The sequence below is a fragment of the Oryctolagus cuniculus genome, chromosome 2 (assembly GCF_051225735.1).
Source record: "Oryctolagus cuniculus isolate XC-2025 breed Fujian yellow rabbit chromosome 2, ASM5122573v1, whole genome shotgun sequence".
Lineage (NCBI taxonomy): Eukaryota > Metazoa > Chordata > Mammalia > Lagomorpha > Leporidae > Oryctolagus > Oryctolagus cuniculus.
Genome location: NC_142868.1, coordinates 144,490,574 through 144,506,467, shown reverse-complemented (window position 1 = coordinate 144,506,467; position 15,894 = coordinate 144,490,574). Strand labels below are relative to the sequence as shown.

The window sequence follows — 15,894 nt, the reverse complement described above, 5'->3', positions numbered from 1 at the left end:
TTATACCATAACAACACACATGGGTTAAATACCCATTAGTTAACACCTTTCTCATAGTCATTGTATAATAACAATGAAACCAGATTTTCAGGCAGAAGAAAAAACAGGTACTTTTAAAGTATTTGCTATAAATTAATTCTACAATTCAGTTCAAACATTCTTAAAGTTATTCAAAATAATAGTAACCAAAATGCTTTTTAAAAATCCTTTGGCAATGAGTTCTATTCAGTTTCGTGACTTAATTCACTCTAAATGCATATTTCAAATTTTTATATTTAATCCCACCTAGTAAGTAATTTAAAAGTGATATTTCCTGAAGCTAAAACCCAGACTTTATGTCTCTAGTGTAATCTTGCCTTATAGTAGTTTTAAATTCAGTAAGTCTGTATCCCCTTCCCAAAGTAGTTAAGGCTGGCCTGGACTTGTTGTAAATAGTTGGTTAAGTCAGACAGCTTTTCAAATGTCAACACCCTTAATTCACACAATGTACAAGGAACGTATTGTACTTTAAAATAAAGATGTGCTTCCTCTTGTGAAATATAAGTTTATCGTTTGAAGAGACTGCTTAAAGAAATGAGATATTTTTGTGTTTTATGGAAAAGACCCTTCCGTTATCCCATATCAAGCATGAGCCAGAGATAAAATGTTTTATGTATGAAAGAAAAAATAACACATCAGTAAAAGATGCAAATCTACAAATCTAATAATCATGTAAGTCTAGGAGATTCTCAAAAATTGTTCTGCACTTTTAATATCTGAAAACAATAATTTTATGTTAAATACATATTTTGCAAGCTCTCTAGAATATCCTCTCTAAAATTTTAAACAAATATACTTGATATGAAAAATAACATCTTATCCAAACATCAAATATTATACTGAGTATTTGAACAGCAAACACAAATAGTCCTAATCCCACTCATAGACTATGCCATTAAATGTTAATGTATTTAAATTTTTTAATTATACACAGAATCAATAAAATATTGTAATTTTAAAAATTAGCTATTAATATTTAATTCATATTAAATAACAAAGAACACATAAACAAGTGATACTCAATGCAGAAAATTTTCAAAGGCAAATCGTACACTGGAAAAAGTCTAGTTCTGGTTTCTGAAAAATGTTAACTGTAAAGAATCTACAATCTACACAGATATTCATAGATGTATTTTGAAGGAAAATACTAAATAATGACACTACAGTAACAGAAAAGCAAAAAGAAACATACTGTGCTATATTTATACCTCTTAATAAAGTGAAGTTATTAAAGTACATTTAACTAACAATCACGGCTTCACGATAATTTTTGTGAGTGATACCAAAATTACCTAAGGGACTGGTCTTCAGACTGGTAGTTAAGATGCCAGTTAACATGCCCATGTGCCACAACAGAGTGCCTGAGTTCAATGCCTGGCTCCAGTTCCTCACTCGTTTCCTGCCAATGAAGATCCTGGAAGGCAGTAGCACTAGCTGATGGCTCAGGTAGTTGGGTCCCTGCCACCCATGTGGGAGATGTGGACTGAGTTCATGGCTCCTGGCTTTGGCACAGCTCTGTCCAAACCAGTGCAGGCACTGGGGAAGTAAAGCAGCAGTTGGGAGGGGTGTATGTGTGTGTATGTGTTTTCCTCTCTCTGCTTCTCAAAATACATAATTTTTAAAATAACAAATTATGAAATCCTTTCCAAGTTTTATAGCAATTTTAAGCATTATAATTTTAAATAACTATCACAGTAGTAACAGTCTGAAAGTAACTCAGGAAGTATACCCCCTAGTTTATATAGGGCAGTGTTTTGGCAAGATGAAAAATAGGATGCAGATACATGTTACCAACCATACCCATAATAGCAACTTAGGAAGATTTCCCTCTCCATCAACCCTACAATAAGGGAGCCACAGAGTACTCCATGAAAATAAATAATATATGTATTCTATGTATTCTGAACATTGTGACTCCTCTCCCACTGTGCTCCACAAATATACCTGGGCTGGGGATGGGTACCTGACATAATCTGGAAGTTGGTGAGCAAAATACAAGAGACCTGGTAGGGGAAACTGTCCAAACAATAACAGTGATAATTCTCAAGCCAACTTAACTCTGTCTTCCTAAGAAACTCAAATAGGAGCAAGAAGAAAAGAAGAAAGATTTTAAAATAACTTTGATTATTGACGAAATACTAAAATCAGAACTGCAAACTTCTGAAGCTAGAAACCAGAAGCTACAAACTTTCTGAGGTTCTAGAATGGCCTATCAATTCTATTCTCCATGAGGCTCACGTAATTGCTGTTTGTGGCACTAGAGTCATAGCACAGGAAGTTAAGGTGAAACTGGCATCCCCTACTGGTGCCAGTTCAAGTCGCAGCTGCTCTGCTTCTGATCCAGCTTCCTGCTGTTGTGCCTGGGAAAGTAGTGGAGGATACCCCAAGTGCTTTGGTCTCTGTTACTCATGTAGGGGACTTGGATGGAGTTCAAGGCTCCTGGCTTTGGTCGGGTCCAGCCCCAGCCATTGAGGCCATTTGGGGAGTAAACCAGTTGACGGACAATCTCTCTGTCTCTCTAATTCTACCTTTCAAATAAATAAATATTTTAAAAAATAAATAAAATTGTCCTATTTGTTCCTGCACAGGAGAAGGAAGGGAAGAACTGGAATCTCACAATGTAACCTTTCCTGAGTTTCCCAGATGCCTTGCCAAGTGGCTGGGTATGTGTGTTTGCTTCTTATCTCTATATCCTTACAATACAGCTTCCTATTGCAAAACATCTGAGGCGGCTTCTGGTCCTAAAAACCAAGAGTGCTAAATAAAAGATCTTCGATTTGATTTTTAGCTCATTTCCTCTCATTGTCATGCCAAATTGGGGGTGGGGGGGAAGGCCACTAACATCCAATTAAAGAAAAATAAACTATTAATGTACTAGTGTAATATACTAAATTAGAATCAGTGAATCCATATGGATTAGAGAAAGAATACAAGATGAGAAGGGAAAACCCGAACTTAAGACAGAATGTAGGGCTGGCGCTGTGGCTCAATAGGCTAATCCTCCGCCTTGCGGCGCCGGCACACCGGGTTCTAGTCCCAGTCGGGGCGCCGGATTTTGTCCCGGTTGCCCCTCTTCCAGGCCAGCTCTCTGCTATGGCCAGGGAGTGCAGTGGAGGATGGCCCAAGTGCTTGGGCCCTGCACCCCATGGGAGACCAGGAGAAGCACCTGGCTCCTGCCTTCGGATCAGTGTGGTGCGCTGGCCGCGGCAGCCATTGGAGGGTGAACCAACGGCAAAAGGAAGACCTTTCTCTCTCTCTCTCTCTCACTGTCCACTCTGCCTGTCAAAAAATAAAAAAATAAAAATAAAAAAAGACAGAATGTATTTAATAAACACTGAAAGAATAACAAACTTTGAAAATCACTTCAGAACCAAGGTAATAATTAACTCTGGCAAAAATCAATGAATGCTAAAACTATAGATAAAACAGGATATAAATGGATTTCAAGGTATGTCCCCACTGATTACTTATTAATTACAAGATGAGAAATTGTAATTTCATAGTAAAGAAGTGATGTGAACAATACCTAATCAAATGAATAACATCACAAATAAGACAAACTGATGTAATGCCCTGACAAGGCCACATCACTTATGTAGTCTCCCTGCCAAAAATACATAACCTTAATTCAATCAAAAGAATATCAAACAAACCCAAACTGAAGGATATTCTATAAAACATCCAGCCTGTATCTCAATGCCATGAAAGACAAAGAGGCCTGATAAACTGATCCAAATTAAAAGGTGACTTAAGAGATAGGACATCTGAATTCAGTATATGATCTTATATTGGGAGAAAATGTTATAGAATATTATTGGAATAATTGGTAAAATATAAACATGAGACTATAAGTAAATTAATCAATGTTCCAAATTTTATAACTATAAGGGTTATATAAAAGAATGTCTTTGTTCTTGGAAAATATTATGCACTGAAGAATACAAGGGTATAAAAAAGCATGTCTGCTACTTAACAGAAAAAAATGTGTAGTGGGGGAGGGTGTGATGACAGGCACACGTGTGATAACGTAATTGTGAATAGATGTTAACAATTGATAAATCTGGGGCCAGTCTTGAGGCATAGTGGGTTAGCCTGACACTAGCAACACCAGCATCCCATATTAGAGTGCCAGTTCAAATTCCCACTGTTCCACTTCAGATCCAGCTTCCTGCTATAGTACCTGGAAATGCAACAGAAGATGGTCCAAGTAGTTGGGCCCTGGCAGTATGTGTGGGAGACCAGGATGGAGTTCCTGGCTCCTAGCTTCTGCCTGGCCCAGACTCGCCTATTGTAGGCATTTAGGGAATGAACCAGAGATAGACAATATCTCTCTTTGTCAGTTGTGCCTTTCCAATAAACAAATAAATGTATCTCTAGAGAAAGAAAAAAAACTGGTAAATCTGACTGGGGGAGTCTTACAAATTCTTTTTACTATTCTTCTAACACTTCATTAAAATTTTTTTTAATAGCTGTGCTTATAATAAAGAGCTCCTGTTTACCAAAAGGTAGGAATTAACAAATTATAGGCATACTGAATCTGTGTTAGAGAAGATAGAGCACAGGAAAGGAGTAGCCAGGAGGTGCCAGCAAACAATTCGAGTTGAGGATACAGAATTCAAAAACTGGAGAAGACAATGCTAGAGTTCTTCACAGAGGCAAATGTCACAGAAAACTCCCAAGAAATTCAGAGGGTTCCCCTAGAAAATTCAGCTAAGTGCTGACACGAAGAGAACAACCAGAAATTATTTCAGCGGTCAGTATTCCTATGGGGTCAGGGATAGTGCCTGTTCCCACCTGCCCAACAGAAAAACTTTGCGATACAGAGTTATTTGGTAGAATATATAAAAAAGCCTTGGCTCAGAGGTGGGAATTATTAGCCCCAGACTGAGTACTTTCTCATATCCTGCCTAACAAACCTCAAAAGCAAGTTATGAAAGATTCAAGGTATTTTTGAATAATTTACTGCATCTCATAATAAAGCTCAAAATTATTTATAGAAAGATGAAAATATCCAGCCCTCAAAGATTTAATAATCACAATGCCTGCTACATAAAAAAATTATCAGGTAGGGTAGGCATTTGGCACAGTGGTTAAGACACTACTTGGGAACCCAACGTCCCATATCAGAGTGCCTGTGTTCGAGTCCTGGCTCCACTCTCAATTTCAGCCTCCTGTTTTATAGGCACTGGGAGTTAACAGGTAACGGCTCAAGTATCTAGGGCCCTGCCACCTATGTGGGAGACCTGAAATCACATCCAGGTTTCTGGCTTCAGCCTGGCCCAGACTTAGCTGTTGCAGGCATTTGAGGAGTTAACCAGCAGATTTGAGATCTGTCTGTCCCTATCTCCTCTCTCTCTCTCTCTCGTCTCTCTGCCTTACAAATACATACAAAAAATTTAAAAATAAAATTATCAGATATCCAAAAAAGCATAAAAATATGACCCTAATTATGTGGAGAAAAATTGTTCAAAACAAAACTAGAACTGAAAGAGACCTTATAATTAAGAGACTGGAATGTTAAGTCACTAGAACTGTATTTTTTATGTTGAGAAATGTAATAGACCTGAAAGATACAAAAAAAAAACTTATTTATTTATTTGCACTTGTGCTGTTTTTTGCTGCTTCCCTAGGTACATTAGTACCTGGAACTGGATAGGAAAATAGAGCAGGCAGGACATGAACCAGGGTCTACATGGGATGCCGGTATCGCAGGCAGTGGATTAACCCATTGGGACACAACACCAACTCCTCAAATCAAACTTATACACATAAAAATTACATAATGTATTAGACATTGTAAATCAAACAATTAGTAGCTTTGAAAACATGATATAGAAATTTATTTACAGGCAGAGTTTACAGACAGTGAGAGAAAGAGATAAAGGTCTTCCTTCTGTTGGTTTTCTCTTCCAATGGCCGCAATGGCCAGAGCTATGCCGATCCAAAGCCAGGAGCTTCTTCCTGGTCTCCCATGTGGGTGCAGGGGACCATGAACTTGGGCCATCCTCCACTACCATCCCAGGCCACCAGGCCACAGCAGAGAGCTAGACTGGAAGAGGAGTAACTGGGACTAGAACCTGGCACCGATATGGGATGCTGGTGCTGCAGGAGGAGGATTAACCTAGTGCACCATAGCGCCAGGCCTGATACAGAAAATTTTAAAATGGAACCTAGAGGGGCCGCTGCTATGGTGTATAGTGGGTAAAGCCGCTGCCTGCAGTGCCAGCATCCCATATGGGTGCTGGCTGGAGACCGGATCCTCCACTTCCTATCCAGCTCTCTGCTATGGCCTGGGAAAGCAGAAGATGGTCCAATCCTTGGGCCCCTGCACCCGCATGGGAGACCTGAAAGAAAGCTCCTGGCTTCAGATCGGTGCAGTTCTGGCTATTGTGGCTAATTAGGGAGTGAACCAGTGGATGGAAGACCTCTCTCTCTCTCTCTCTCTCTCTCTCTCTGTCTCTCCTTCTCTAACTCTTTCAAATAAATAAATAAATCTTTAAAATAAAATGAAAACAGAGTTAAAAAAAATAAGTCAATGAGCTGAGGGACAGCTTCTGCTGGCTTACTACACATATAATTTGAATTCCCACAACAGTGGCAGGATGCAGAGGCAAACAGAAAATATATTTGAAAAAATAATAGCCAAGACTTTCCTAAATTAGTTTAACACTCTAAACTTATGGATCCAGGAAACTCAATTAAAGTCAAGCACAGGAAACATGAAAAGATTACACCATGGCATATCACAAGCAAATTACTGAAGACCAGAGATAATGAACAAATGTTAAAAACAACCACAGAAAAAGACACAAAGAAAGTTACAGTCATTAGGATGACAGCAGATTTCTCATTAGAAACAAAGCAAATTAAAAGACAGTAGACAGGGTGTTCTCTTGGTGCTGCTGTTTACGGTGCCTCTTTAGACATAAATCAGAGTACCAGGGTTCAAGTCCTAGCTCCATTTCCTGCTAATGCACACCCTTAAATGCAGCAGGTGTTGTCTCAAGCAGTCGTGTCCCTGCTACTGACATTGCAGACCTAGATTAAGTTCCTAGCTCCCAGCTTTGGCCTGGCCTAGTCCTGGCCACTGTTAGGTATCTGGGGAATGAACCATTAGATGAAGATATGTATCTCTCTCTTATTCTCTCATCCCACCCCAAACCCCTCTGTCTCTCAAACAAAAATAAATATCAAACATTGGGCCAACATCTCTATGGTAACAAAGGAAAAATTATCAACCTACAGTTCCACACTCAGTGCAATCATCTTTGAAAATAAAAGACAAAACAGATACTGAAAGAGTTTTTCACCAGGCAGCCCACACTGTAAGACATTTATTTTAAAAAGACATACATTATTTTTGGCAGAAATAAAATCACAGCATACTCCTATTAAAAATATGGATCTAAGGGCAGCATTGTGGCATAGCAGGTAAAGCCACGGCCTGCAGTACCAGTATCCTGTATGGATGTTGGTTTGAATCCTAGATGCTACACTTCTGATCCAGCTCTCTGCTAAGGCACCACCCAAATGGGAGATCTGGAAGAAGCTCCTGAATCCTGACTTCAGACTGGCCCAGCGCCAGTCTTTGTGGCCATCTGGGGAGTGAACCAGAGGATGGAAGATCTCTCTTCTCTTCTCTTTTCCATTCAGTCCCCCTCTCTCACCCTCTCTCTAACTCTGCTTTCAATAAAAAATCTTTTTTAAAAAAGTATGGATGTAGAAAAACTCCCCTTTTACCTTTCCTGGCCCACTCAGTGTGGCCTGAACTCTTCTCACTTTGTGAATAAACCCTATCACACTGCAAAAAAAAAAAAAAAAAAGTATGGATGTATACAAAAAAATGGAAGTAATGAAAATATGAGTGAAGATTTAAAATATTGCTTTCTCATTGTTTAAATTTCTCTAAAAGATAATTGGCTGTTTAAACAAAAATATTAATGCAGTTTAGGACTCACAAATTATGTAAAACATATGAAAAACATAGCAAAATGGTAGTAAGGGAGAGAAAATGAAAGTAAATTAATGGAAGGCTCCTAAGATTTCCTTATTTATTTACTTATTTATTTGGAAAGGTAAAGTGACACAGAGGGAAAGACAAGCAAAGAGACAGACATATGCCATCCACTGGTTCACTCCCCAGCTGGCCAAAATAGCCAGGGCTGGTTCACATAGAAGACAGGGGTAGGGGACCTTTTTACTGCCAAGGACCATGTGAATATTTACAACATCATTCACGGGCCATACAAAATTATCAACTGAAAAATGAGCCTTTTATAGATTTATTGAATTTAAGAGTCTCGCCTGTAGTTGCCTTGGCAGGGCCAAGCCAATCCCCACCCTTGCATATCTATGGAAGTACAACTGCTACATTAAACGCCCAGACTTTATGGTTGCTCTGTGTTATAATCCCCATTTTATTAAGACACTAAGGCTTACAGGACCAAGAAATTTCTTCAAGATCACACACTAAGGTAGTAGAGTTAAAACCAATGAGTTCTACTTCTCTCATTTAAAAAGTAAATACTCAAGGTTAGATAGCTCCTGCTCCAGGGAACATGTAATTATCAAAAATAAATCCTGACAGATGTTTTCTCTACTTTTATGTAAAGTTAAAAGAGGAGGTGATAGCAAATGACTCCACTCAAGTCCACCTTTTGATCACTCACTGAAATATGATTCCATGAAGATCACACAACTAAAACTTTGATATTGTTAAAATATCCTACTCTTCATCATTCCGGAAAATTCTACTCAAATATTTTATAGTTGTGCTTGCTTCACTTGCACATATATGTGTATCTGAAAAAGTGTGGAAAAATGAAATTAAAAGATAAGTATATTCAGGGGCTGGCATCATAGCAGAGCAGTTTAAATCGCTACCTACAATGCAGGCATCCGATAAGAGCATCAGTTGAATTCAGGCTGCTCCGCTTTCATTCACTGCTAATGCACCTGGAAAAGCAGTGAAGATGGACCAAGTAATTGGGCTCCTGCCATCCTTATGGGAGACCCACATGGAGTCCCAGGCTCTAGCTCTGGCCTGGCTCAGGCCTAGCCATTGCAACCATTTGGGGAATGAATCAGCAGATGGTAGATCTCTCTCTGTCTTGTACTCTGTCTCTGTGACTCTGCCTTTCAAATAAATAAATAAACCTTTTTTAAAAAAAAAGTATATTTTCGTGCAAAAAATTCTGAAATACATGCATACTGGAATGATACAGAGAAGATTAGCATGGGCCTGTGCAAGGATGACATGCAAATTTGTAAGGCATTCCCTATAATAAGTGTACAAATAGCAGTTAAGTACGATGAGATGTGTATAAATTTTGTCCATGTAAAATAATAAGTAGTAATATAGTGGTTATCACTGTTGCTATAATTTTAAATTAAAAGCACTCTTATAATTACTAAGTCTAAATTTGAAAATCCTATGTTTAAAACTCAGTGAAGTGAATGTAATAATCATTTTGGGACTACTACATATTTTAGAAATTACTTGAGAATACTTTCAAAACATTCTGCAACTCATCTAAACCAACCAAGTAATTCCCAAAATTTTCAGAGTGATTCTTGTATTTTAAAGAAGAGAATAAAGCCAAAATTTATTTTTAGCTGTATCAATTATTTAGCCCTGCAGTCTTTGATTTTAGAAATATAATAATGCAGTCTCTATTTCACAAGTTTTAATCTTGCCTTTTTAAATGAGCCTATTTTTAACCACACTCCATGATCTAAGATGGCTACTTATTAATTACAAAGATATTATGTAAAACATGTATTTTTAAAATGTAGCTGTTTAAGACCAACAGTAAAGGAATCTTTTATATTACTTTGCTTCTTTCAATGAAAAGGAATTGGATTATAACAACACTGCTAGACAAAAGATCTTGAAGGTTTAATTGTATCTCATTTAAAAAAATTAAAACGGGGCCTGGTGTTGTGGTATAGCAGGTTGAGCTGTCACTTGGGACACCTGTATCTTCTGTCAGAGTGCCCAGGTTCTAACTCCACTTCCACTTCCAATCCAGGGAGACAACAAATGTTGGTTCAAGTATTCATGTCGCTGTCATCCACATAGGAGACTTGGAAGGAATTCCTGGCTCCAGGCTTTGACCTAGCCTAGCCTAGGCCATTGTAGGTATTTGGGGAGGGAACCAGTCGATGGGAGATCTCTCACTTTCTATCATTCTGCCTTTCAAATAAATAAACTTTAAATAAATTGATTTTTAACTAGATGCATACCAATTTTACATATGCTACAGAAAAAATAATATGAGTTAAATAACTGAATACTATAAAAGTGTAAGACTTTATGAGTTCCAGGGCCTGTGCTTTAAGAGCAGCAGGTTAAGCTGCCATTGGTAATGCCAGCATTCCATAGGGGTGCCTGTTAGAGTCCCAGCTGCTTCACTTCTGAAACAGCTTCCTGCTAATGGGCCTGGAAAAGCAGCAGATGATGGCCCAAGTGTGTGGGCCCCTGTACCCACATGGGAGACCTATATGGAGTTCCTGGTTCCTGACTTGGCGCTGGCTTGCCCCAAGCTGCTGCAGCCATTCAGGGAGTGAACCTGCAGATGGCAGATCTCTATTTCTCTTTCTCTCTCTCTCTCTCTCTCTAAGTCTCTAATTCTTTCAACTAAAATGAATAAATTAAAAAAAAAAAAAAAAAAAGACAGGGGGCCTGCGCTGTGGCTCACTAGACTAATCCTCCTCCTGTAGCGCCGGCATCCCATATGGGTGCCAGTTCTAGTCCTGGTTGCTCCTCTTCCAGTCCAGCTCTCTGCTGTGGCCCAGGAAGGCAGTGGAGGATGGCCCATGTGCTTGGGCCCCTGCACCCGCTTGGGAGGCCAGGAGGAAACACCTGGCTCCTGGCTTTGGATCGGTGCAGCTCTGGCCGTAGCAGCCATTTGGAGGGTGAACCAACAGAGGGAAGACCTTTCTCTCTCTCTCTCTCTCTGTCTAACTCTATCTGTCAAAAAAAAAAAAAGATAGGGCATGACAAATTCTAGCTTTAAATCATGTAAATGCAATTCATTTTCTCATTTGCCACAGTTCCTTAAAATTAAACTTAAACTAGGCCAAATAGGGGGTATTAGAGAACTGGATTTGGGAACTAAGATACTAAAATATCCACTAAGGGCGGGGGGAGATGCAGGAACCACAAGGCTAGGCTCTTGGCCTAGAGGTGAAGACACTGGTTTTGTTAGGAGGAAGGCAGCAATTAGCCTATGTATGTGTGCAGGGACCCTAAAGAAAACAAAGCACCCTTGGAAAGGAATGCAGCAGCCTCTAGCAGCCTGGGAAGCAAACCCTGGAAGCAGCCCAGTACTCTGCACTACAAAGTCCTGCCCATACCCTAATAACGTTATAGGTAGTCCTAGCCTCCCCTCTATAACCCACTGTCTTGCCCAAGAAAAGCACCCCAGGAGAATCCTCTCTGCCCAGTGCCAAGAGGGCTACCCAGTCAGATATCATTGAGTTTGGGAGGAATTTTACCTATTCCACACCCAGCAAACCCTTTGTCCAGAAGAGGGTAGGAGGGAAGCAGCAACAGCAGAAAGACCTGGACCCATTCCCTTATAATCCCCTGAATGCAGACCACACTCTCAGTGCTCAGTTCTGTGCTGATGCCCACCTGGCCTGTCAGGTGTGTTCTATTAAACTTTGTAACTTTGCTAACCCTGAATAATATGGCACATACTCTCAGATACATCTGGAGAGATGCCCGATCCCATCAAATCTTGCTTAGCATCACTCTCTGGCTCTGAATTCTTTATTGTACCAAGACAAGAAACTCTTGAGCAGCCATCTCCGCTAACAGTTTGAACACCCAAGGCCCACAGCTCATGTCAACATCCCACATTAGAGTACCTGGGTTTGATATCCAGCCCCAGGTCCTGGTTCCAGCTTCTGCTAATGAGGATCTTGGGGGAGCAGGAGTGATGCTCAAGTAGCTGAATTGTTGCCACCCACAGGGAGACCTAGATAGAGTTCCCAGCTCACAGCTTCGGGATGGGAAAATCTAGGAAGTAAACCAATGGATGGTATCAAGATCTCTCTCATTCTCTTTCAAATTAATTAGTTAAAAGGAACAGGAGACTTCAATTAAACGAATTCTATAGCAGGCCATACTTAGTGATTCTTGCCATTTGAGGTGCCGGTTTGCATGTTTCCACCTTCATAGCAAGCATTTTACAACAGAAGTTGAAAGGCCTACAGCAAGGCCATGCAATTACTAAGAATGATGTAAGCCCATTTTCTGGGCTTCCTACACTTCTTTATAGTTCTCAGCAGTTCCATTTACGTAGTCACTAAATAATAACCACAATTTGCATTTATAATCTAAACTGTTTGTAATTCTAACTACAGGCTCAACCCAATCACTACAGCTAAATAATTTGGTTAACAAATTAATAACCTATTTACAATAAAATTGATTATATATAAACTTGTTAAAGTGTCAGATTACATCTGTGAAATCTGTGAAATGCTTATTTCACAACTTTTTAATTTTCCCAACACAATCTGAATGCATTAAAAATTCTGCTTATCTCCTTGCTAGTGTGTCTGGGAAAGCAGCAAAAGACAGCCCAAGTGCTTGAGCCCCTGGCACTCATGGAAGACCATATGGAGCTCTGGGATCCTGGCTTCAGCCCTGGACCAGGCTTGGCTATTGGAACCATTTGGGGAGTGAACCAGTAGATGAAAGATCTCTCTCTCTCCCTCTTCATCACTTGGCAAAGGAACTGCTCAGCTCCTAACAGAAGAGACCTAATCAAAATGGAATCACTTAAGCTAAATACTACATAAGCAATCAAGGAGATAGACCTCAACACAGCCCAATTTATTTCTGAAAACAGGAGATTCCGGTCTACTGAGAAAGCATAATCAAGAGTAACTTATTAGGGACCAGCGCTGTGGCGTAGCAGGCCATTGCGACCATTTGGGGAGTGAACCAGTGGATGGAAGCTCGCTCTCTCTGCCTCTGCCTCTCTGTAACTCTGCCTTCCAAAAACATATTTTTTTTTAAAAGTACCTTCTGCTTTAACTCTAACAAAAAATTAACTGAAGTAACCTGATGTTAACTGACAGTTTTTTGTATATTGTTCTATTGCCTTGTTCCTATGTAAGAAAACCTACTGTTGTCTCACTGCCCAGAGGGAACTATTATTCTTTTTTATATAATGAAGGCTGCCCAGATTCATGAATTGCAGTTAAGTCAATTAGATCAATAACTAAATTTGTTGTCATTTTTTCTTTCAACACACTTAAACTTCACTTCCATAGGTTAATTCTTCAAACTTAAGTATTTTCTTTTTTCCCTCCTACCCTTCTGTCCCTGCCCCAGTGCACACCTAAATTAGTGGCCAAGGTCTAGATGTTCTCACTCTTATCCACCTTGTGCAAACCATAAATTGATCCACTTCAGATATTTCTTGTATGTCAATTTTTAAACAATGACATAATTATATGTATCTTCAGACACATTTATAGGAAGATAACAGATATATTTACATTTATTTAATACTATGTTTTATATACAGAGCAACTGGCAGTTGTCATAATATGTAGTTGTTAGGGGATAAGAGAAAGCATTAACTGATTGTCATTACTTAATAATTCAAATGACTTTCTTTTTGTAGTCTCAAATATGTCAATGTTGAAATATATGCATAAGAATGAGTACGGGGGCCAGGACTGTGACATAGCGGGTAAAGCCACCGCCTGTAGTGCCAGCATCCCATGTGGGTGCCACCTCGAGACCTGGCTGCTCGACTTCTGATCCAGCTCTCTGCTATGGCCTGGGAAAGCAGTAGAAGATGGCCCAAGTCCTTGGGCCCCTGCACCCATGTGGGAGACCCAGAGGAAGCTCCTGGCTCCCAGCTTCAGATCAGCCCAGCTCCTGCCATTGCAGCCACCGGGGGAGTGAACCAGCAGACGGAAGACCTTTCTCTTTCTCTGCCTTTGCCTCTCTGTAACTCTGCCTTTCAAATAAATAAATAAATCTAAAAAAAAAGAGGGGCCGGCACTGTCGCACAATGGGTTAATGCCCTGGCCTGAAGTGCCAGCATCCCATATGGGTGCTGGTTTGAGGCCTGGCTGCTCCATTTCTGTTCCAGCTCTCTGCTATGGCCTGGGAGGGCAGTGGAGGATGGCCCAAGTCCTTGGTCCTCTGCACCCACGTGGGGGACCTGGAAGAAGCTCCTGGCTCCTGGCTTCAGATGGGTGCAGCTCCGGACATTGCAGCCAACTGAGGAGTGAACCAGCAGATGGAACATCTCTCTCTGCCTCTCTTCTCTCTGAGTAACTCTTTCAAACAAATAAATAAATCTTTTAAAAAAAAGGGGGGGGGGGGGTATGTAGGGACCAGCGTTTTGGAGTCACATGCAGAGCTGCCACCTGCAACACCAGCATTCTCTGTGGGTACCAGTACATGCCCAGCTGTTCTACTTCCAATCTAGCTCCCTGCTAATGGTCTGGGAAAAGCAGTGGAAGATGGTCCAAGTGCTTGGGACACTACCATCTACATGGGAGACCCAGATCAAGTTCCTGGCTCCTTGCCTTAGCCTGGCCCAGCCATGGACATTGCAGCCATTTGGGGAGTCAATCAGCAGATGGAAGATTTCTCTGTCTCTAACTCTTTCAAATAAATAATAAATAAAACTTAAAAAAAAAAAAAAGAGTATACTTTGTGTTTGTCAGTCTAGTATCTCCAGGAAAGGACTGGTAATCCACATTGTTAATCGAGGTGGTGAATACAGCTGAATAAAATGAATAGCTATATTTTCTCCCACATTTAAAGCCTCCTTAGGCCCCTTACTAATGACATGTTTTTTTCTCCTTCCTAAGAAATAACAATTACTATGAAATTTGATTTACAAAAGAGTGTGTATTTAATAACAAATTAGTGGCAGGCATGCACATCAGGGAAGACCACCTCCCATATTGAAGTACCTGAAATGGGTCCCAACTATTCTACTTCTGATCCAGTTTCCTCCTAATGCATCCTGGGAAGCATCAGATGATGGAACAAGTACTTGAGTCTGCCTCCCACCTGGGAGACCTAGACGGAGTCAACCTATGGGCTTTGGCCTGGTCTAGCCCCAGCTGCGGTGGGCATTTGGGGAGTGAATCAGTGGATGGAAGATCTCTTTCTGTCACTTTGCCTTCCAAATAAATAAAACTACTAACAGAAAACATAAATTATAAAGCCAACAAAACATTTAAAAGGGTGAGCTCATAACAGAGATAAGGACACAGAGAACAAATATATCAAAATGGAAGTGTTATGGACTAAATTTTTTACCCCTCCAAAATTCATATGTATTGGGATTCTTTCTTGTCTGACAGGATCCTCTGTGTAGTCAGTACTAACAGACGTTGCGCACTTCACAGAGAACCCAAGGGCAAGAGAAATGCTTCCCCTAAGTCACTCTTAACCTTACAGCAGCTTGTTCTAGGTGATGCCTAGTTTAAGTTCAAAAGAACTTTCTGTGATGATGCAACTATTTCATATCCTATCACATGGTTACTGAGCACTTGAAATGCAGCTAGTGTGATTGAAAAAATGTCTTTAATTTGTCTTTATTTTAAATAACCACATGCAACTAGTGGCTTCAGTATCAGACAAGGCAGTTTTAGAGCCTAGGTTTAAAAAAAGTCTCAGGAAAATAAAGAATATGTGTACAATTGGCCCTCTGTACAGACTTTTTCTTGTGATTATTCCCTTAACAAATGAGCATAAAAACTACTTCTATAACATATACACTGTACTTGGTATTGTAAGTAATCTAGAGACTTAAAGCATATGAGAAGATGTACACAAATTATAGGCAAATATACACCATTTTT

General features: G+C 40.0%; 1 protein-coding gene and 1 non-coding gene across 13 annotated transcripts in view; one reads left to right on the top strand and one right to left on the bottom strand.

Annotated features, from left to right (window-relative positions):
* The window catches only part of WDPCP (WD repeat containing planar cell polarity effector), a 321,214-nt gene that overhangs the window by 302,836 nt on the left and 2,484 nt on the right, over window positions 1-15,894 (bottom strand). For 4 of the 12 annotated variants that reach the window (XM_051842841.3, XM_089326364.1, XM_089326366.1 and 1 more), the window contains one exon: window positions 11,914-12,064. The exons of the other annotated variants lie outside the window; for them this stretch is intronic. The gene's annotated coding sequence lies outside the window, so the exon portion shown is untranslated. The remainder of the gene's footprint in view (window positions 1-11,913; window positions 12,065-15,894) is intronic. 12 annotated transcript variants of the gene reach the window in all.
* On the top strand, window positions 9,218-9,325 carry LOC127490421 (U6 spliceosomal RNA). The gene has a single exon (XR_016230693.1). It is a non-coding gene; the product is annotated as a U6 spliceosomal RNA (small nuclear RNA).